The 23234-nt window shown below is 41.9% G+C and overlaps 2 long non-coding RNA genes across 2 annotated transcripts in view; one reads left to right on the top strand and one right to left on the bottom strand.

Moving 5' to 3' along the window:
• LOC129630093 (uncharacterized) overlaps positions 1–21478 on the bottom strand; it is a 38358-nt gene extending 16880 nt beyond the window's left edge. The window contains exon 1 of the long non-coding RNA XR_008703519.1: positions 20750–21478. This is a non-coding gene — a long non-coding RNA (uncharacterized LOC129630093). The remainder of the gene's footprint in view (positions 1–20749) is intronic.
• On the top strand, positions 21372–22146 carry LOC129630094 (uncharacterized). Its single transcript, XR_008703520.1, has 2 exons — positions 21372–21508; positions 21599–22146. It is a non-coding gene; the product is annotated as an uncharacterized LOC129630094 (long non-coding RNA).
• Positions 22147–23234: the final 1088 nt, after the last annotated feature.

The following is a 23234-nucleotide window of genomic DNA, read 5'->3' as shown; positions in this document are numbered from 1 at the left end:
TCTGGGCATATATCTGGACATACCTATAATTTTGAAAGATACACGTACCCCTATGTTTATAGCAGCGATATTCACAATAGCAAGGATATGGAAACAACCTAAATGTCTGTGAATAGATGAATGGATACAGAAGGTGTGGCACATATATATAAGGGAATACTGCTCAACCATAAAAAAGAACGAAATAATGCCATGTGCAGCAACCTGGATGGACCTAGAGATTATCATACTAAATGAAGTAAGCCAGAGAAAGACAAATACCATATGATATCACTTATAAAGAAAGTGAAATCACTCAGCCATGTCCAATTCTTTGTGACCCCATGGATTGTAGACTACCAGACTCCTCTGTCTATGGAATTTTCCAGGCAAAGATACTGGAGTGGGTTGCCATTTCCTTCTCCAGGGGATTTTCCTGACCCAGGGATCGAACCTGCGTCTCCCACACTGCAGGCAGCCTCTTTACCATCTGAGCCACCAGGGAAGTCTATATCACTTATATGTGGAATCTAAAATATGACACAAATGAATTTATCTACAAAACAGACTCATAGACATAGAGAAAAGACTTGCGGTTGCAGGAGGAGGTGGATGCAGGAGGGACAGATAGATTGAGAGTTTGGGATTAGCAGATGCAAGCTATTAGACACAGGGTGGATAAATGATAAGGTCCTACTGCATAGCACAGGGAACTCTATTCAGTATCCTGTGATAAACCATAATGGAAAAGAATATGAAAATATATACATATATATATATATATATATATAACTGAATCACTTTGCTGTACAGCAGAAATAAACATAACATTGTAAATCAGTTATTCTTCAATTTTAAAAAAGTTAGTAAAAGTTAAAAGTAAAAAAATGTATATGCATATGGATAGAGATATAAAAATTGGTATATATACAGGCAAAATTTGAAGAAAATAAGGCAGCAATGAAAACAGTATCAATAGAATGAAATCTTAAATTATTTTTTCTAAAATTCTTCAATGTTGCCATAACATTTTTACGGAAAAGAAAAGAAAGGTGCTCAGTTGCTCAGTTGTGTCTGACTCTTTGAGACCCCCATGGACTGTAGCCCTCCAGGCTCCTCTGTCCATGGAATTCTCCAAGCAAGCCAAAACTTGGAAACAAACCACTTGTCCATCAACAGATGGATGGATACATAAAAAGTGCTATATTGGACTTCCCTGGTGGTCCAGTGGTTGAGAATCTGTCTGCTAATGCAGGGGCATGGGTTCAATCCCAGCTCCAGGAACATTCCACATGCCGCAGGATAATTAAGCCCACACGCCACAGCTACTGAGCCCACGCTCTAGAGCCTGTGTTCTGAAAAAAGAGAAGCCACCACCACGAGAAGCCTATGTACTTAACTAGAGTAGCCCCTGCTTGCTGCAACTGGAGAAAGCCCATGCACAGCAACGAAGACCCAGTGCAGCCAAAACATTAATTAATTCATTTTTAAAAAGTGCTATATACATATGATGGAATACAATTCAGCAGTAAAAAGAATGAAATACTGATACATCCAATACCATCTCTGAATCTCAAAATAATTATCCTGAATGAAAGAAGTCAGACCAAAAAATACAAGCATTTCATTCCATCTGTGTAAAATTCTACACGAGGCAAACTGACCTGGGGCGACAGAAAGCAAATCAGTGGTTTCCAAGGGATGGGATCCACACCAAGGGGCATGAACAAACTTTAAGGAATGATGAACATGTTCATTATTTTGATTGTGAGCATTTTATAGATTTCTATGCATGCAAAGGCTAATAAAATTTACAACTAAAAATGTGTAATGCATTGTACACTAATTATACCTCAATAGAACCATTTTAAAAAGGAAAGAAATAGAGCATGCAAAGCAAGATATTTGATAGCGTCATGGTACCCCTCACCTGGAATCCTCACCCACTTCTGCTGGAGATGCACATGTGCTTTAGTGTAGACAACAGGAAGGCGGACTCATACGTAGATGACTGAAAATCAGCTAGACTAGGGACTTCCCTGTGGTCCAGTGGTTAAGACTCCACTTTCCAAAGCAGGGACTGTAGATTCAATCCCTCATGGGGGAACAAAGATCCCGCATGCCCCAGGGTGCAGCCAAAAGTTTAAAAACTAAATAAGTTTTAAAAAGAAAATCAGCTAGACTCATTCAAGAGTGATTCCTGCACAAATGTCAACTAAGTATTTGCTGAATGAATGGATGGATGGATAAATGAAGATATTCCTTCACTGAAGCCTATATGTTTCAAATTTGTACCTTCAGAAAACAATTGGTCACACGAAACTTCACACAAATGAAACTTCACGCAGATTCTTAAAACTGCAAATTTTAAATTCTCATAGGCCAAGGTCCTACTGCAGTCTATTCTGGGGCCCATAATTTAAGAGGTTGATGTCTTACAAGAGATAAGAAATGGGTAAAAAGTCTAATGTTTAGTGGGTAGACGTTTTAAGAGACCTGAAAATTAAACACATTTTGTAAAAGTAAAACCCCTCAGTTTTAGCTGATGGCTGGAAGATGGGTTTTATTTTATTATTGTTATTTTTTGGTCACACCACATAGCTTGGGGCATCTTAGTTCCCTGACCAGGGATTGAACCCGGGTCCCTGGCAGTGGAAGCACGCAGTCCTAACCACCAAACTGCCAGGATATTTCCTGGGAGGTGGACTTCAATCTAAAGTGAACTCTGAAGCTGGGTGAAGTGCATCTCCTATCCTCCCTTCCCACACTTCTGTAACACTGTGTACTTGGGCCGCTTTAACACTCCTATATTCTCTTGTGATTATTTCTTTTAAAAACTGTTTTCCCGGCTAAACTGTGCACTTTTTGGTTTTACATAGCAAGACAAAATATGATAAAGATGTTCAGTTCAGTTCAGTTAGTCAGTCATGTCTGACCCTTTGCAACCCCATGGACTGCAGCACACTAGGCCTCCCTGTCCATCACCAACTCCCAGAGTTTACTCAGACTCATGTCCATTGTGTCAGTGATGTCATCCCCTTCTCCTCCTGCCTTCAATCTTTCCCAGCTCAGGGTCTTTTCCAATGAGTCAGTTCTTCACATCAGGTGGCCAAAGTATTGGAGTTTCAGCTTCAGCATCAGTCCTTCCAATGAATATTCAGGACTGATTTCCTTTAGGATGGACTGGTTGGATCTCCTTGCAGTCCAAGGGACTCTCAAGAGTCTTCTCCAACACCACAGTTCAAAAGCATCAATTCTTCAGCACTCGGCTTTCTTTATAGTCCAACTCTCACATCCATACAAGACTACTGGAAAAACCACAGCTTTGACTAGACAGACCTTTGTTGGCAAACTAATGTCTCTGCTTCTTAATATGCTATCTAGGTTGGTCATAACTTTTCCTCCAAGGAGCAAGTGTCTTTGAATTTCATGGCTGCAGTCAACATCTGCAGTGATTTTGGAGCCCCCCCAAAATAAAGTCTGTCACTGTTTCCACTGTTTCCCCATCTATTTGCCAGGAAGTGATGGGACCAGATACCATGATCTTAGTTTTCTGAATGTTGAGCTTTAAGCCAACTTTTCACTCTCCTCTTTCACTTTCATCAAGAGGCTCTTTAGTTCTTTGCTTTCTGCCATGAAGGTGGTGTTATCTGCATATTTGAGGTTATTGATATCTCTCCTGGCAATCTTGATTCCACCTTATGTTTCATCCAGCCCAGAATTTCTCATGATGTACTCTTCATATAAGTTAAATAAGCAGGGTGACAATATACAGCCCTGATGTACTCCTTTCCTGATTTGTAACCAGTCTGTTGTTCCCCGTCCAGTTTTAACTGTTACTTCCTGACCTGCATACAGATTTCTCAGGAGGCAGGTCAGGTGGTCTGGTATTCCCACCTCTTGAAGAATTTTCCAGTTTGTTGTGATCCACACAGTCAAAGACTTTGGCATAGTCAATAAAGCAGAAATAGATGTTTTTCTGGAACTCTCTTGCTTTTTCGATGATCCAATGGATATTGGCAATTCGATCTCTGGTTCCTCTTCCTTTTCTAAATCCAGCTTGAACATCTGGAAGTTCACGGTTCACGTACTGTTAAAGCCTGGCTTGGAGAATTTTGAGCATTACTTTACTAGCATGTGAGATGAGTGCAATTGTGCAGTAGTTTGAGCATTCTTTGGCATTGCCTTTCTTAGGGATTAGAAATGAAAACTGACCTTTTCCAGTCCTGTGGCCACTGCTGAGTTTTCCAAATTGGCTGGCATATTGACTGCAGCACTTTCACAGAATCATCTTCCAGGATTTGAAATAGCTCCACTGGAATTCCATCACCTCCACTAGCTTTGTTCGTAGTGATGCTTTCTAAGGCCCACTTGACTTCACATTCCAGGATGTCTGGCTCTAGGTGAGTGATCACACCATCGTGATTATCTGGGTCATGAAGATCTTTTTCATATAGTTCTTCTGTGTATTCTTGCCACCTCTTCTTAATATCTTCTGCTTCAGTTAGGTCCATACCATTTCTGTCCTTTATCGAGCCCATCTTTGCATGAAATGTTCCCTTGGTATCTCTAATTTTCTTGAAGAGATCTCTAGTCTTTCCCATTCTATTGTTTTCCTCTATTTCTTTGCATTGATCACTGAGGAAGGTTTTCTTATCTCTCCTCACTATTCTTTGAAACTCTGCATTCAAATCGGCATATCTTTCCTTTTTCCTTTGCTTTTCTCTTCTCTTCTTTCAACAGCTATTTGTAAGGCCTCCTCAGAGAGCCATTTTTCCTTTTTGCATTTATTTTTCTTGGGGATGGTCTTGATCCCTGCCTCCTGTACAATGTCACGAACCTCCGTCCATAGTTCCTCAGGCACTCTATCAGATCTAATTCCTTGAATCTATTCATCACTTCCACTGTATAATCATAAGGGATTTGATTTACGTCATACCTGAATGGTCTATTGGTTTTCTCTACTTTCTTCGATTTAAGTCTGAATTTGGCAATAAGGAGTTCATAACTGAGCCACAATCAGCTCCCAGTCTTGTTTTTGCTCACTATATAGAGCTTCTCCATCTTTGGCTGCAAAGAATATAATCAATCTGATTACGATATTGACCATCTCGTGATGTCCATGTGTAGAGTCTTCTCTTGTGTTGTTGGAAGAGGGTGTTTGCTATGACCAGTGTGTTCTCTTGGCAAAAGTCTGTTAGCCTTTGCCCTGCTTCATTCTGTACTCCAAGGCCAAATTTGCCTGTTACTCCAGGTTATCTCTTGATTTCCTACTTTTGCATTCCAGTCCCCTATAATGAAAAGGATATCTTTTTTGGGTGTTAGTTCTAGAAGGTCTTGTAGATCTTCATAGAACCATTCAACTTCAGCTTCTTTAGCACTACTGGTAAGGGCATAGACTTGGATTACATGGCGTTGAATGGTTTGCCTTGGAAACAAACAGAGGTTATTCTTTCATTTTTGAGATTGCATCCAAGTACTGCATTTCAGACTCTTTTGTCGACTATGATGGCTACTCCATTTCTTCTAAGGGATTCTTGCCCACAGTAGTAGATATAATGGTCATCTGAGTTAAATTCACCCATTCCAGTCCATTTTAGTTCACTGATTTCTAAAATGTCTATGTTCATTCTTGCCATCTCCTGTCACTTGCCTGGAGAATCCCATGGACCGGGGAGCCTGGCGAGTTACAGTCTATGAGATCACAAAGAGTCAGATATGATTAAGTGACTAATGCACACATGCACACTCCTAGTTACTACTATTCATAGTCCAAGAAATGTTTCAAGAAATGTGCAATAAGTCTCTTATCCTTCTCCATCAGAGGGCAGACAGACTGAAAATCACAATCACAGAAAACTAACCAAACTGATCACATGGACCACAGCCTTGTCTATCTCAATGAAACTATGAGCCATGCCGTGTAGGGCCACCCAAGATGGACTGGTCATGGTGGAGAGTTCTGACAAAACGGGGTTCACTGGAGAAGGGAATGGTAAACCACTTCAGTATTCTTGCCTTGAGAACCCCATGAACAGTATGAAAAGGCAAAAAGATAGGACACTGAAAGATGAACTCCCCAGGTTGGTAGGTGCCCAATATGCTACTGGAGATCAGTGGAGAAGTTACAAGAACACTCCAAATTCTTTCAGAATACCCTGACCTTAGGTTCAGAGAAAAGGGTTGTTATAATCTGGAAAGCATTAACTGAATCAATTGCATTATGCTCTGATGGAAGAAAGAATGTGCTGATGGACCTAAGAGTATGATCTGTATGGAAACTACAAAAGGATATATTAGGAGAAATGAGAAAGGGTTTGATCTGTTGAGAGATACATGCTGATAAAACAACCCTGGGGTTAAATCTTAACTCTCTGGATAGATTTTGTCACATAGCAAGAGTATTACTCAAAGGCAGGAGGAGAAGGGGATGACAGAGGATGAGATGGTTGGCTGGCGTTACCGATTCAATGGATGTGAGTTTGAGCAAATTCTGGGAGGTGGTGAAGGACAGGGAAGCTTGGCATGCTGCAGTCCATGGGGTCGCGAAGAGTCAGACATGACTGAGTGACTGAACAACAACAAAAAGTGCTACTCCAACTAACTACCGCCTTTACGTGGATTATTCTCGTGTAGACATCAACCTCTCAAGTTTGGTTTGTGTGAGGATCTTTAATGGTCTGATCTCATCCAGGCAGACAGTAGACAGTTTTTGGATCGAGAAGCTGAGGTCTGGACCCTAGAACCCCAGAACTTTACCATCCCCTGCAAATGAGCTTTTGTGCTCTAGCTCTAATGTGAATGGAGGGAAAGCAGTTTTCTGTTTTGGAGAATTAAAACTTCAACATGAATGAATAAGTGGATGGATGAATGAACACATTAGTTCTAGGAGGAGCTGCCATCCAGAACAATAAACCCTGCATCACTGTGTTATTTTCATGCATGAGCTTGCGCCTCCCTTGTATCTAGTTGACCGTCTGATCCAGATGATCAACAGACCCCAGGAGCTGATCGGTGTCAACCTCTTCATCTTCTTCTTGCCACCTTCCCTCACCCACTACACTCCAGCCTTCCTGGTCTTCCCCATGCCAGAAACCAAAGCCTCTGGCTCTCTGCCTGGTTCTTGTCTTCTTCTTACTTTACATCCCAACTCAGCAGTCACTTGCTTAGAACCTGAGACCAGTCTCTGCAGAGCCTCTTCCGCTTGCTCTTCGTCGAGTCATCACCTTCCCATCCCCATCACCACCATGTTATTTTCCACCACAGCATTCAGCATTCTATATATTTTATGGACTATTTTAGTTCTTATCTGCTGAGAAGCAGATGCCTAGATGGGATTAAACACGCAAGAGATTTACTGGGAGAATTGGCTGGGATGGATAAAGGGAGGAGGGAGCAAGAGGAAGTGAGGAGAGCCACCAGCTGCAGGTCTGACAGCCCTGAAAGGGAGCGTGAAGGAAGGAGAGTTGGAGAGGAAGAGTCGTGAAGTGCAGCACAGTTCAGGGAAAGTTTTAGCCAGGCCTATGGGAAATCTTCCAACCAAAGTCCCCTACTGGAGGAATCCTAGCTGTTGAAGGCACAGGCTTTCATTAGCACCCCTACCATGCTTGGTTATAGGTTAGGAGCCCACAGGTTTGACCTTGGTGCAAACCCAACAGGAGGTCTAGAAGGGCAGAAGCTGGGAGCACCTGTCATGTACACTTCCCACAGTTAATCATCTGAGAAGTGCATTTTCATGGTTATCGGATGCAATGAACTGGATATTTGTATCCCTCCCAAGCGTTAGTTGCTCAGTCATGTCCAATTCTTTTGCAACCCCATGGGCTGTAGCCTACCAGGCTCCTCTGTCCATGGGATTCTGCAGGCAAGACCTGACCCAGGGATTGAACCTAGGTCTCCTGCATTACAGGCAGATTCTTTACCACTGAGCCACTAGGGAAGCCCAAACTCATATGTTAAAATCCTCACCCCCATTATGATGAAATTCAGAGGTAGGACCCTTGGGGGGATATTAGGTTTAGATGATGTCTTGAGAGAGTAGAGCTCCATGATGGGATTAACTCATAGAAGAAGAGGAAGAGACCAGAGCACTCACTGTCTCCCCCCCTTCTTCCCTCTGTCTCTCCTCCTCTCCATCATGTAAGGATACAGCAAGAAGTTTACCCTCTGGATGCCAAGAAGTGGGCTCTCACAAGATCCTGAACCTCCTGCTACCTTGATCTTGGACTTCCCAGCCTCCAGAACTGTGAGCAATAAATGTTTGTTGAAGCCACCCAGGCTCTTCTAGGATAAAAGGGTCCCCATGTGGCTGACATGCCACCAAGTGGACAGACATTCTCCTCAAGGAATAGTTCCATATTGGGGCTCAGAACTAGCCTCTATTGCTGACAGGTTGGACATTCACAGGCAACAATAACTAGCTTGATCTTTTAAACAGTGAGTCCTCTGGACCCTCCAACCCAACATAGTCTTCTGATGAATTTTCTGACCTTACACAATATATCCATCCATTCCGTCATGCCCACTTCCTTCAGTCTTCTTATTCCTTCCTCAACCATCAGCCAGGGTATCTTAGGCACTGCACTTTGCTCTGCATCATCCAGCGATGTCTCCAGGCTTCTAAGAACCACCGTGCTTCCCAGGGCCCTTGCTAGGGTTTTAAACTGGTGTCCTGAGAAAATACCTCTAAAACAATAAAATCTTGTTTATCATTCCTTACATTTGACCCTATTGATCAAGCACCCTCAAAATTTCAATTCCAGGGGTACTTCCCTTGCTTCTGCTGGTACATTCAGGCTAATTCTTATAACACCTTTAGTGAATAATCTCTTTCTTCCCTTTCAGGCACAGCACATTCCTAGCCAGGTCTACTAGGAAGGTAACCCTAGTTATGAGTTTGTCAACCAGAGAGGAGGCAGGGCAGCTTCTGAGAGTGAGGCTCTAGGACAGATAGAGGGGGATAGAGAGAGATTCTAACCAGGTGAGAAAGAGGATAGAAAACGATGTATTTATTTAATCATTCATTTTTTTCTAGCAAGAATCCATGCCAAGTACTCTTCAAGTACTGAGGACACAATGGTGAACAAGATCAGCAGATTCTTTGCCTTCACAGAGTTACCTTTCTTGTGGCTCTCTTTGGATACAGCATAGCTCATCACTGCTATTTCTCCATGGTTAGGGAAGGGCTGAGTTCATTAGCACTCAGCTGGGTACACAGATCTTTCCCCCAACTGCTGATGCTATCTTTAGAAAAGCAGTAAGTGGGAGTGAGGGTGTGATGAGCAGACCCTGTAACATACAAAAGGCTCAATCATAGGGAGACTAGCAAGAGAAAGGAAGAGAACTACCTTTATGCTGGGATCAGGCCCACTGTGGTGGAAATGGCAAGCTGATCACTGAAATTCACACTTTCCTCTACGCAGAGAAACAGCGGCTCAACCAGAGACTCTAGTTCCCTTTGCATCTAAGCGTGGCCACTGGAATGGTTGCCAAGGGAATAGGAAGACCAGTGATGGATGTTACTTCTAGGCCAGGACTTTTTAAAGAAATCATAGACTCAACTTTTATATTTTAACATTCTACATGCTTTTATTTGATAATACCCAGCTATATGACACCGAGTTCATTTTCCTATTGTTTATATGGTGATGTAACAAAAATTTCAAATAATTTTCTACTTTTACTATACTAGTAAATTTTACTATGAAATATAGCATATGTGTATATTTAAAAATCACTACTAATAACTTTCAAAAAGAATGTGTATATACTCATCACTTGACCAACAAAGATGCATGGGATTCCAATGACAACAAACAAACCGTATTTTCCACTGATCACAAATTCACCACAAAATTTACAAATCACACAAAGGCAGCAATCTGCTGTGAAGAGAGACAGCAGGAACATTAAACAGGGACATGAGCTAATGCAACATTCTGAACTAATAAATTAGCTACATTTAAAATTATGAAAGAGATAAGATATGAAATAAAAACTCACGGGGGAAAAAAATCTCTGGGGGAAAAATTCCACAAAGAATTTGTGGAAGGGGAGACATTGAGAGAGGAGGGGACAATTTTAGTTAAGAAATTAATTAACTCTAAAAGGTTTATAAATAATGTTATGTACAGATAGAAAAGTGAACAAGATCTAAGAAGACAGGAAGAATCAACAAGGAAAGAGGGTGAAGGGATGAGGAAGATAGGAGGAGAAAACGTAGCACCTAAGTTTCCTAGCAGCGAAGGCAAAGTGAGGAACCCACTGTGCTTATGGCCCCAAAGTCAACGAATATAACCTACAAAGGTGAAACGTTTCCAGCCCTGAGCTCTAAGAAAAGTATATTCTGAAAGCATAAAATGAACTGAGTATCATTGTGAACTCTATCCTAAACAATAGATTAACCCAAAATACAGAGATTTCACACATGGCTTTTGATTGGTCAGCCCTTAATAAAAGGGGAGGACACAATTTAAATCATAAAAGAAATTCTCCAGAAAGAGAATGATGATCGTTTAGAATCTGGGGTGACAAAACTTACTAGAAGAAAAAAAAGGAAAACCTAAGCACAATGACATTATGAAATATCATACATACAGGTTTATCATATTCTGGTAATTCTCAACATACTTGAAACTTTTTCATCATTATTATATTTGTTCTGTTGACATGTGGTCAACAATCTTTGATGTTACTGCTATGACTCAATGAAGACTTCAACGATGGTTAGCATCTTTTAGCACTAAAGTATTTTTAATTAAGGTATTTTTCGCTGTTTTAGTCACTAAGTTATGTCCAACCCTTCTGCGACCCCATGGACTGTAGCCCACCAGACTCCTCTGTCCATGGGATGTCCCAGGCAAGAATACTGGAGTGGGTTGCCATTTCCTTCTCCAAATTAAGGCAGTGGGTTAGCCAAAAAGTTCATTTGGATTTTTCTGTCATATCTTATGGAAAAACTCAGAAGACCTTTTTGGCCAACCCCGTATAAACATTGGGTTTTAGACATAATGCTATTATTGTGTACTTAATATACTATAGTATAGCATAAATGTAATTTTTATACGCAATGAGAAACCAAAATACTTGTGTCACTCACTTTATTGCGATATTCATTGTATTGTGGTGGTCTGGAACTGAGCCCGTAATATCTCTGAGCTATGCCTGAATTATAAAAATGTCATGAAATTTTAGAACAAGAGAGAAAATACCACTCTAATCCTAGGTTCTCAACACTGGCACTATTGACATTTTGTACTGGACAGTGATTTGTCATGGAGAGCCGCAGTAAGCACTATAGGAGGATTAGCAGTATCTCTGACCTCTGCCCAGTAAATGCAGAAGCAACCCCAACCCCAAACCCCGCACACTCCCTCTGGCCAGTTGCAGCAATCAAAAATATCTCTAAATATTGCCAAAGGGGGTTTCCCAGGTGGCTCAGTGGTAAAGGACCCACCTGCCAATGTAGGAGCTGCAGGAGATGCAGGTTCGATTTGTGGGTTGCGAAGATCTCCTGGAGGAGGAAATAGCAACCCATTCCAATATTCTTGCCTGGAGAACTCCATGAACAGCAGAGTCAGGCAGGCTATATAGTTCATGTGGTTGCAAAAGTCAGACACAACTTAGTGACTAAACAACAACAACAAAATATTGCCAAAAGCCCCCAGGGAGCAAGAAGCAACCCTAGCTGGGAACCACTGTTCTAACCATATGAAGTAAATACCATTTCTTTCATATTTGAAACTTTTTCATAGGTCCTATCAAATTGCCGATATCCATTGGATCATCAAAAAAGCAAGAGAATTCCAGAAAAACATCTACTTATGTTTTATTGACTATGCCAAAGCCTTTGACTATGTGGACTACAACAAACTATGGAAAATTCTTCAAGAGGTGGGAATACCAGACCACCTTACTTGCTTCCTGATAAATCTGTATGCAGGTCAAGAAGCAACAGTTAGAACTGGACATGGAACAATAGAATTTTCCAAATTGGGAAAGGAGTATGTCAAGGCTGTATATTATCACCCTGTTTATTTAACTTATATGCAGAGTACATTATGCAAAATGCCAGGCTAGACGAAGCACAAACTGGAATCAAGATTGTCAGGAAAGATATCAATAACCTCAGATACGCAGATGACACCACCCTTAAGGCAGAAAGCAAAGAAGAACACCTTCATGGCAGAAAGCAAAGAACTAAAGAGCCTCTTGATGAAAGAGAAAGAGGAGAGTGAAAAAGTTGGCTTAAAACTCAACATTCAGAAAACTAAGATCATGGCATCTGGTCCCATCACTTCATGGGAAATAGATGGGGAAACAATGGAAACAGTGACTTTATTTTTGGGGGCTCCAAAATCACTGCAGATGGTGACTGCAGCCATGAAATTCAAAGACGCTTGCTCCTTGGAAGAAAAGCTATTACCAACCTAGACAGCATATTAAAAAGCAGAGACATTACTTTGCCAACAAAGATCCATCTAGTCAAAGCTATGGTTTTTCCAGTAGTCATGTATGGATGTGAGAGTTGGACTATAGAGAAAGCTGAGCACCAAAGAATTGATGCTTTTGAACTGTGGTGTTGGAGTAAGACCCTTGAGAGTCCCTTGGACTGCAAGGAGATCCAACCAGTCCATCCTAAAGGAAATCAGTCCTGAATATTCATTGGAAGGACTGATGCTGAAGCTGAAACTCCAATACTTTGGCCACCTGATGCGAAGAACTGACTTACTGGAAAACACCCTGGTGCTGGGAAAGATTGAAAGCAGGAGAAGAAGGAGAAGGGGATGATGGAGGATGAGATTGTTGTATGACATCACTGGCTTGATGGACATGAGTTTGAACGGGCTCTGAGAGTTGGTGATGGACAGGGAAGCCTGGAGTGCTGCAGTCCATGGGGTTGCAAAGAGTTGGAGATGACTGAGCAACTGAACAACAACAACATATATGTATACATATGTGGAATGTTTCATTCAAGGAATGTTACAGATGACTAGAAAAGACTCCTGGCATTTAAGAAGGATACCCCAGACCTTTGTATATCCTCAGATTGGCAAATACCACTTTAGCACATAACTTCTCCCATAATTGAGCTTGAGAATGGAGAGAGAAAAGTGAAGCTGCTCCCAAACTCAGATTACAAGCAGTTGATCATGTTCATTCAGTAGCTAAAATATCTGAGTGTTCACTCTCCAACCTTGCAGCTCACTTTAATCAAATTTGTCTCACTTCAACTACAAATCAGTACAGGTCAAGGTTCTCCTGGGTTTCTCTGGAGTGATTCAAACAGTGAATCTAAACTCTCTAAATGCCAAGGGACTATGTGGACTTCAGGGCGTGGGTGCAGGTGTGACAGTCCTTGGAGTAGAATGGAGGTCCAGGAGCTATTCCAGGGTTAAAGCCTAATTAGGCATTCATTTATGCAAGATAAGACCATATGTGCCTGTGTGATTGGTCATATGCTACTCTTTTTGTGGCCCACCAGGCTCCTCTTTCCATGAGATTTCCCAGACAAGAATACTGGAGTGGGTTTCTCCAGGGGATCTTCCCAACCCATGGATTGAACCCAAATCTCCTGTGGCTCCCTCATTGGCAGGCAGAGTCTTTACCACTGAGCCAACAGGCAAGCCCCAGAAAAGACCATGAGACCTAAGTATTTTTAAAGTGGTTTAAAACTAACACAACATTATTAATCAACTATACCCCAATATAAAATAAAAACTTTTTTAAAGTGGTTTGTTTTATAGATAAACATATTTCAAAGTAGAGCTAATGGGGTAGAATGGTGTGATTTAAAAAAATACAGTTGCAAATTTAGAGGTTGGTGTGCAAGTTACACACCAATACCTGATGTTTCACATCAGCTCCAAGGCTCGGAAAGCTTGTCCTGTGGTGACCCAGCCCTGGACTACAAAACCAGCCTGGAAAACTCACCCTCAGCACAGAAACTATGGCAAATAGTTTCTGCTCAAGGCTGAGCTCAACGGTCCACTTAGATTCAGGCCCTCAGAGACACTCTGAAGATGATCCCAGGCAGTGCCACAGCTGAAAGTAGTCTTGGGTGTAGACAGAGCATGTGAGAGAAAACTGGATCAGGACTGACAAGATCTTTGCTCCTGATCACTTTTTCTCCCTGAACAATCATTCAACTCCTGACAAGCACAAGTGTGCCTGCGGAGCCAATACCATCTGTGAGGGATACTGGGTTATGAGAAATTAGTGAAAATAAGCTTTGAAGGCTTTAGAATGCAAGGTATTTGTGGCAAATTTGTCTCATCACTAAATCACTGCAATGTACTCCAAATTTATACACAGTGTTGCTGCTGCTGCTGCTGCTGCTAAGTTGCTCCAGTCGTGTCCGACTCTGTGCGACCCCATGGACTGCAGCCCACCAGGCTCCTCTGTCCATGGGATTTTCCAGGCAAGAACACTGGAGTGGGTTGCCATTTCCTTCTCCAATGCATGAAAGTGAAAAGTGAAAGTGAAGTCGCTCAGTCGTCTCCGACTCCTAGCAACCCCATAGACGGCAGCCTACCAGGCTCCTCTGTCCTTGGGATTTTCCAGGCAAGAGTGTAGAGAGTAGGTATTGAATGTAGGTTTCCTTAAGATCAATACTTGATCAGTGTAGGTTGTGATGTTGCTTTTCTCTAAAATCTTACAAGTCTAGAAGCAAGGGTAAGTTTAAGACTTGGGATTGAATCAGAATGGGTTTGTCTTTGACTCACACCCAGAGGTTAAAATGAGATAAACTATTAGGAAAAATTGTTCATGGAGTTTTCCAATCATTCAAGCCTTTAGGATCACCCTGTTCCCAGTTTGGCAGGAACAAAGGCAGGCCTAAAAGCTTGAATGGCCCAGTTTGGCAATGAAGAAGAGAGACGAAAACACTGGATTTTGTACTTCTCTGCCACCTAAAGGGACACCTCACCAAGTCACCTAATCTCTCTAGACCTCAATTCCCTCACTCGTCAAACTGGAAATTTGGGGCATGTGTACCTCCTACCATTGTGGTAAGGATTAAATGCGATGATATGCTTGCATGGCATAAAGTACAGAGCTTTTTGAAAATATCAGGTAGCATCCAGTAAATATATTGCTCATTACTGGCTTCACTGCTACTTAATGAAGATGGGTGAGGAAGGCCAGAGATAACTAATGAATAAAAAAAAAAATCTGAGAATTGCCTATAGATTTGCAAAATGCATACTTCTTTGCCTCTCATCATGAAGTTTAGCTCCAAATTGAAGTTCTATTCTATTGCCAGGAAATGTTTATACATCAACATAAATGACTCTCAACATGTCAGAAAAATACATAGAATATAATTGCATTTATATAAAATTCAGGGGAATACACACACCAATATGGTGTTTTGTGATATGCACTTATGTGGTAAAATAATAAACAAATGTGAAGGAGAGGGAATGTGTTGGAGAGGGTAAAAAGTGTGTCTTAAAAGTTATAGAGATATAGGACTTCCCTAGTGGTCCAGTGGATAGGACCCAGTTTCCTGGCTGGGGAACTAAGATCCCACAAGCTGCATGGTATGGCAAAAAAAAAACAAACACGTTATAGAGAGGCATTCCTTAATCTGGGTGGTGGATACAAATATGATCATTTTATTATTTTCACTTAAACTATAGTTTAATGATCATAGTTTGAGAATAGCTTAATAAGAATATAGTCATCAAAACTGTATGTGTCAGAACCTATATGTCTACAGACACAGACACCATATAGTATATATATACATATTTTATAGACATACATATACTCAGTATATATTATATGCATAATAAAATATTATTTAAGATTCAAAGCATCTGCCTGCAATACAGGAGACCCAGGTTTGATCCCTGGGTTGGGAAGATCCCCTGGAGAAGGAAATGGCAGCCCACTCCAGTATTCTTACCTGGAGAATCCCATGGACAGAGAAGCCTTGTGGGCTACCGTCCTTGGGGTTGCAAAGAGTTGGACACGACTGAATGACTTCACTTACTTACTTATGCCTCTAGAATCATGTTCTAATAAAATCTTATTGACTTTACTTTTTTTCTCAGTTTGTTGTTCATGGGTCAGTGTGGACCATTAGTAAGCCTTCTCTTATACCAGTTTGGCCCTCCCTGTCCGCGTTTCATCCATTATGGACATCATAATTTCTCGTGGTTGCCCTGCACTTCTTGCCTGCCTCAGACACTTTGCACCTGCTGTTCCTCTGCCAAAGGGGCTCCATCCCCAGTCTTTCATCCTTTAGGTCTCCAGTGAAGCATCATTTCTTTCAGGATGTCTTTCTGTCCCCTCTGAAGAGGTTAGGTTCTTCTGTGACATGCTTTCTACAGTATCCTGCGTATGTCCTTCCCAATATTCATCACACTTGTAAATACTTAATTTCTATCTTCGCAATAGACAGTAATTCCTAGAAAAGCAACACCATCTGTTTGGCTTACTACTGAATCACTAGTGCCTAGCTTGAGCATCCAGTGAGCATGCCACAGTATGTGTTGAATGAATGGTGAACGAATGGGGACTTCCCTGATGGTCCAGTGGTTAAGAATTCACCGGTCAATGCAGGGGACGCAAGTTTGATCCCTGGTCCAGGAAGATTCCACATGCCTCTGGGCAACTAAGCCCATGTGCCACAACTACTGAGCCTGTGCTTTAGAGCTGGTGGTCTTCAGCAAGAGAAATCTCTGCAGTGAGAAGCCCGCACATCACAATGAACAGTAGCCTTGGCTCGCTGCAACTAGAAAGGCCTGAGTGCAGTAATGCAGGTCCGGCACAGTCAAAAAAAAATAAATAAATAAAATATTTTAAAATAGTGAATGAATGGATGATGAATGGAGGGTCTGATGGATGGATGTATTGATGGATGAATGGACAGATGAAGGAATAAATGGCAAAGCCAGTGGATTCCCTGGCAGATATGAATGTGAGATTATAAAATAAATATTATCAGCTACATTTTGGGCATTGCTTCATCTACTCTTTTGTAAGAGCTTGATGAACAATTAGCACCAGCTCTAAACAGCTGAAAGAGTTGTCACGGAGATTTACCTTTACTATATTTAATCCAGCCCAGCAATTGCTTCTCACTGACTCTAAGGAGGGGGGAATCGGCATGGTGATGTCACTTTAAATGCCTCGGTCTTTCTTTCACTGCTCTGGGAAAAAAGAGCAGGTTCCTCTCCAAGAGAGGCTCGGGATAATGCATTATCTGAGTTATCACTGTTCAATCAAAAAGTGCACGAAGGAGCCACATAATTCATCTAGACAGCAATCACCATGGAGTTATGCAGGTCTCCCATGTAGGTGATGAAATAGCCAAATTCCCTGACAGTGGTGAATTACTCCTTGTGTTACTATTAGTGATGCCAAAAGAGGTGTCAAGGCCACAGGCAGGCGGAATAGGGGGCTCTTCAAAGTGCACGAGGAGAACTTTGATATGTTTTATTGCTTTCTTTTCATCTTGATCATTGAGATTTTAAAATGAAATTACAGGGATGCTAAGCCTGGCCAATGGGCAGAGTGATTCATTTCTACTTTGCAGTGGTGTAAATACGGCAGCTTCTGTCCAGGCCAGGCCTCCCTGCCCTTCACCTCCCCTGTGGCTCAAGCCGGCACATCAAACCCTAAGGAAGGGTCCATGGCATATGGGATTTTTTTCTTTTTCATCTGTACACAAACATTTCAGCAAATATATATCTCTTTTTTTTTTCTTGTGGTTAAAATATTGACCTGATGTAATAAAATTCTGATTTTTGAAAGCCTTGTAGTATGAGAGACAAGCTAACAAATGAATTTGAAATCTGGTGATTAGGAAGTGTTTTGAATGGGCTTGAGAACTGCAGGTAAAACATTAAGTTATACTAATATTCTTGTTTAGTGAAACTTTTTAATATTTTTAAAAGCCCTTCATAATATTATGGATAAGTAAATTCTTGGGGCCGATTTCAATTTGAGTCAAATTCCAACTAATAATGTGACACCCATAAACCTTCTCCTTAACAGCCCATAACATTAAACTGAAAACAGAATTCTTAAAGCACCCTCTTATGCTGCCTATCCATGGAATAAACATTACAGACGTTCACCAGATGTCTTTAATAGACATTGCTATTGAAAAGAATATTACATAAAATAAATTCAGACTGTTAGTCTAGCACTAAGGGAATACTGCTGCCTGTTCAGGTAATCACATCTATACTTAATTTAGGGGGGCAAACCTATGGCCGTGATGATCTTTTGGTGGTGGCCATGTACTCATTTATCCATCCAGCTCATTATCCCAGATTAGGACTTGTTAATGCCTTCTTCATATCATAAGCCCCGATTTTCAGAACATTAAAAGTTGGTCAGAAAAAAAAAAAAAACGCTGCAGTTAACAAGCATCCGCCTAAGAGCAAATCCCTTATAAAAAAAATCTTAGGGAAAAAGAAAATTCAGCTCTTTTTCAGTTATGAGTGCCAGAAAAAAAAAATAAGTTTTCTGGTTTCAGGCACTTTTAAGTTTTATCATTTAAAAATAAGTTAGACTTTAAGCAGGAAAAACAAAGCTCCAAGTCCATAATATGGATTAATGCCTGTGGTATGTTTTGAAGACAATACAAAGCTAGCAAAAACAACTGAACTATTTGTTGGGAAATATGTTGTGCCTGAATATTTCAAAAAACACCACTGCTCATGTCGACATTGAATTTTGCTGTCTGCCTTTGGGGCTGCAGTATAAAAAAATATTATCCACTATTGTCAATTAGGTTGTAACGGGCATAACAGCTGACATCTTGCATGCTAGGATATTGGACAAAGTAAGGGAAGAAAGGCCCGCTTTTCTGGTCAATGGGGTGTCCTTGTAATGACAGCCCTGATGGCAAGAAATCTGGTGCTGATGGCCATTAAGGCAGCCCTGACACTGCCATTTCCTGTTAACAGAGAACGAATGTGAAGGAGGGTCTTAACCAAGATGACTCAGCAAATCAAAGCTGAAGTTCATGTCTTTCCCAGATGAGGCTATACTTGCATTGTGTTAGACTGTGGTTTCATCCTCTTTATTTAGATACTGTGCATTTGGGCAGGTCTGGGAGAACAAGATGGATCAGTGTTTATTCCTGGGGCAGTTGTACCGGGGATCTGAGCCTGCACCAAAGAGCAGGGACCAGTGTGGGTTTTGGATCAGACAAATCTCGATTTGAGCCTTGTTCTGTAACTTACTGGTTAAGTGACTTTGGAGAGTTCTCTGAGACTCTGTCTATTCTCTGTAAGATGAGGCTAAAAAAAAAACACATACCTTTTGGTAGTTTTAGGGCTTGTATAAGGAAGAGAGTTTGGCAAGTACTAATAATAAGTGTTGGAGAAGGCAATGGCACCCCACTCCAGTACTCTTGCCTGGAAAATCCCATGGACGGAGGAGCCTGGTGGGCTGCAGTCCATGGGGTTGCTAATAGTCGGACACGACTGAGCAACTTCACTTTCACTTTTCACTTTCATGCATTGGAGAAGGAAATGGCAACCCACTCCAGTGTTTCTTGCCTGGAGAATCCCAGAGACGGGGGAGCCTGGTTGGCTGCCGTCTATGGGGTCACACAGAGTCGGACACTACTGAAGCGACTTAGCAGCGGCAATAAGTGTTAGGCCTCCCCTGGCGACTCCTGCAATGCAGGAGACATGGGTTTGATCCCTGAGGGGGCAAGATTCGCTGGAGAAGGAAATGGCAACCCACTCCAGTATTCTTGCCTGGGAAATGCCATGGACAGAGGAGCCTGGCAGGATACAGTCCATGGGGTCACAAAGAGTTGGAGACAACTTAGCACCTAAACAACAGCAACAAATGTTAGCTTTAGTATTCCTCTCAAATGCCAAACCTTGCTTCCCAATTACCAGTAAGTTAAATTTTGTAGGTGTATCTAATAGGATAGATCTTGTCTACTTGACATACATAGGAAATAGCAGGCTATGATCATTTCCTTTTATACATATTTTTGAAACCTGACCATGCAGTTAAAGAAGCAGTAAAGAGGGCTGATGCAGGATTCAGAACACCTGGTTTGTGACCCGGCTCCACAATTCACCACTTAAGCAAATTACTAAGCCTCTCTGAGCCTCACTTGTTTTGTTTGTTGTTTTTCCAGCCTGTAAAACTGAAAGATAAATCTTACCTACCTCACCCAGTTCCTGTGAGGGCTGAATAGGAAGATAGACGTGAAAGCGTTTTGAAAACTATAAAACACTTATTTGAAATAAATTAGGATACTTTTTTTCACTGTTTTTTTTTTTTTTTAGGCTCCAAGTCACGACGATAAATTTCTTTCTCCATAATTTTTTTTCCTTGAAAGTATATTCTGATTGGGAACAATTGTTATTTATGACTCATTTATTAATAGGCATAAAAATAGTTTTGATGACAGCCTTTTGCTAACAATAAACCAAAAATGGATTCACGGTTTCATAGTGCTGTTCAGCTTTTCTCCTTTTTTGAAGAGTGAAGTCTTCATAATTTGTTGCAGCAAAGAGAAGGGCTGTATTGCTTAATAACTGTTCTTCTAAAGTTCATCAAATTGTACCTGATGTTCTGACATTTCTTGCTTACACAGAATGTGAGTTCTCTACCTGGTCTTATTAAGCACATAAACACACACAAAACTTTCTTGGACCAAAGTAGCCCTACTAGTATGGTGAGAATAACTAGAGAAATTCAATTTGTCTAAAACTTCAGGGTTTTAGAGCCAATCTCAAGCAACAGCGTTAGTGAGAAATTTTGACCAAGAGAAGAATCTTACCTTAGGAAAAAAGCCGACATTTTGTATAAACACACGGGCTCCGTCCTCTGGCAAGGCTGTGTATGCTTAGTCATTAGGAAAGTTTCAGCTGAACTTTGATCAACATGACTCAGTAATTACTAAGACATTGACTACCTACAGCCTAGAGAGAAACGGGAAACCCTGACCTACTTGTAGCCTGGATACCTGAAAGAATAACTCGAGTTAACAAAATGCTTTATGCCATCCCTTTATTTGACGGTCACACCTGGTAAAGTCTGCCTGATACCGGGGCTGCTCTGCCCAAGGAAGTAGGATCTGTGAAATAGGAGCTCCTGAGGCTTGTTCAACGCCACCCAAACTTCCATGTCTTTGGTCCATTTACTGTCTGCTCATCTTTAAGCAAGGAAACACCGCGCGCTCAAGTGATGACCTCCAAGTTAGGCAGTCTTTGTCCCTCTACTCCACACCCAATATGCTTAGTCACTCAGTCGTGTCCAGCTCTTTGCGATCCCATGAACTGTAGCCCACCAGGCTTCTCTGTCCATGGGATTCCCCAAGCGAAAATACTGGAGTGGGTTGCCTCCAGATCCCCCCAGGGGATCTTCCCACCCAGGGATCAAACCCAGGTCTCCCGCATTGCAAGCAGATTCTTTCCCGTCTGAGCCACCAGGGAAGCCTATGAGTACTGGAGTGAGTAGCCTATCCCTTCTCCAGGGGATCTTCCCGACCCAGGAATTGAACTGGGGTCTCTTCCACTGCAGACGGATTCTTTACCAGGTGAGCTGCCAGGGAAGCCCCACCTTTGTACACCTGGCTTTATCAGGCTGGATATGGAGTCTACAAACCATGTTTCTTCTTTGCCTACAGCTCTACATTAGGTTCTGAGAATTGTGGGTATGAGAGGAAGCCTGCAAAACTGGAGGAGGAGAAGAGACTAACTCCTTCCCACGTGCTCCCTACTGGCTTCAGGTCTGTTTGCCATGTCCTGGAGCAGCTCCTCAGTTACCCTTCTCCACTTCGCAGAAGCAGTTCTTTCCCATGGCAGCCAGTACAACCAGTGTTTAGGTGGTCCGACCACGCAGAACCAGACACGTGTACATCCCTAGTAACCAGCGCCAGCCAAGCACACCCCATCCTCAGGGGTCTGAGTTTTAGCTCTATATGGCATCTCCAAGCTTCTAGATTTTTATAATTCCATCTTCTTTCCTTTCACCACCCACCCCCTGCAACCCTAGGAACTTAATATCCTTTTTTTACACTTAGTTATCTTGTATCACTTAGTTATAAATTCCTTATATTAAATTCTCTCTGTTAAAATAAGTAGGGGAGTTTCTGTCTCCTGACTGATACACAGCTGGACACATGTGTTAACACTCCCACAATATCTTCTGTTCTATAGTAGCTTGCAGTCAGCATCTATTGCATTTGTCTGCTCAGAAACCATCTTTTTATCTTGGCAAGCCTCCCCAAATTCATTCTCTGTCCCTGTAGTTTAGGTAGGACAATCTCTACCCCTTGCTCCAGGAGAAGGCTTGTGACCCAAGTCTAACCAAAGCAATTTTTGTGTGCCCCAGCCAGAGTGATGGGTTTAGCAGGTGGACATCCCAGGTGGCAGTAGTGGTAAAGAACCTGCCTGCTAATGCAGGAGACAAGGAGACAAGGCTTCAATCCCTGGGTCAGGAAAATCCCCTGGAGTAGGAAAGGATATGGCAGCCCACTCCAGTATTCTTGCCTGGAGAATCCATGGACAGAGGAACCTGACGGGCTATAGTCCATAGTGTCACAAAGAGTCGGACCCTACTGAAATGACTTAGTATGAACACATGTGTTCCAGATGGACATGGGATCAATGTCACCTTTTGAAATTCCCAGTTTAAAAGGTCCAACCCTTTGCAACCCCATGGGCTGTAGCCCTCCAGGCTCCTCTGTCCATGGGATTTTTCAGCAAGAATACTGGAGTGGGTTGCCATTTCTTCCTCCAAAGGATCTTCCCAACCCGGGGATCAAACCTACGTCTCTTACCTTTCCTGCCTTGGCAGGTCGGTTCTTCACCACTAGCACCACCTGGGAAGCCACTTAAATAGAAATTTGGTGGATGTGTGTGGGTGGGTGGCAGATAGTTCTCCATAGTCTTCAAAACATAGTCCACAATGGAGTTGGTTGTGACAGGTATGTGTACACCTCACATGGTCCTCCTCCAACAGGAAGCCTCACTGGTACTCTTATTGCCCACGTCCCCACAGGGCTGACTCCATGTGACCAGGGGTGGTAAGTAGAGAAGAGGCTTAGGGCAATGGCTTAGGGCTGGGGCATCCACAGTGTGAGATGAATGTAACTTTTTAGATGCACGTTCTAATTAATGACTTAACTTGATTACCTTACCCAGTGATGGGGACAGGACAGAAATACTTCCTCCTATAATCTTCTGAATATGACTTATCTGATACTGTTGTCTAAGCTAAGATCCAAATAGGAGGAGAACTGGCACTTATCGAATATCCTT

Source organism: Bubalus kerabau, chromosome 16 (assembly GCF_029407905.1).
Source record: "Bubalus kerabau isolate K-KA32 ecotype Philippines breed swamp buffalo chromosome 16, PCC_UOA_SB_1v2, whole genome shotgun sequence".
NCBI lineage: Eukaryota > Metazoa > Chordata > Mammalia > Artiodactyla > Bovidae > Bubalus > Bubalus kerabau.
Note: the sequence above shows the minus strand (reverse complement) of the source record. Positions and strands in the feature narration are given on the sequence as shown.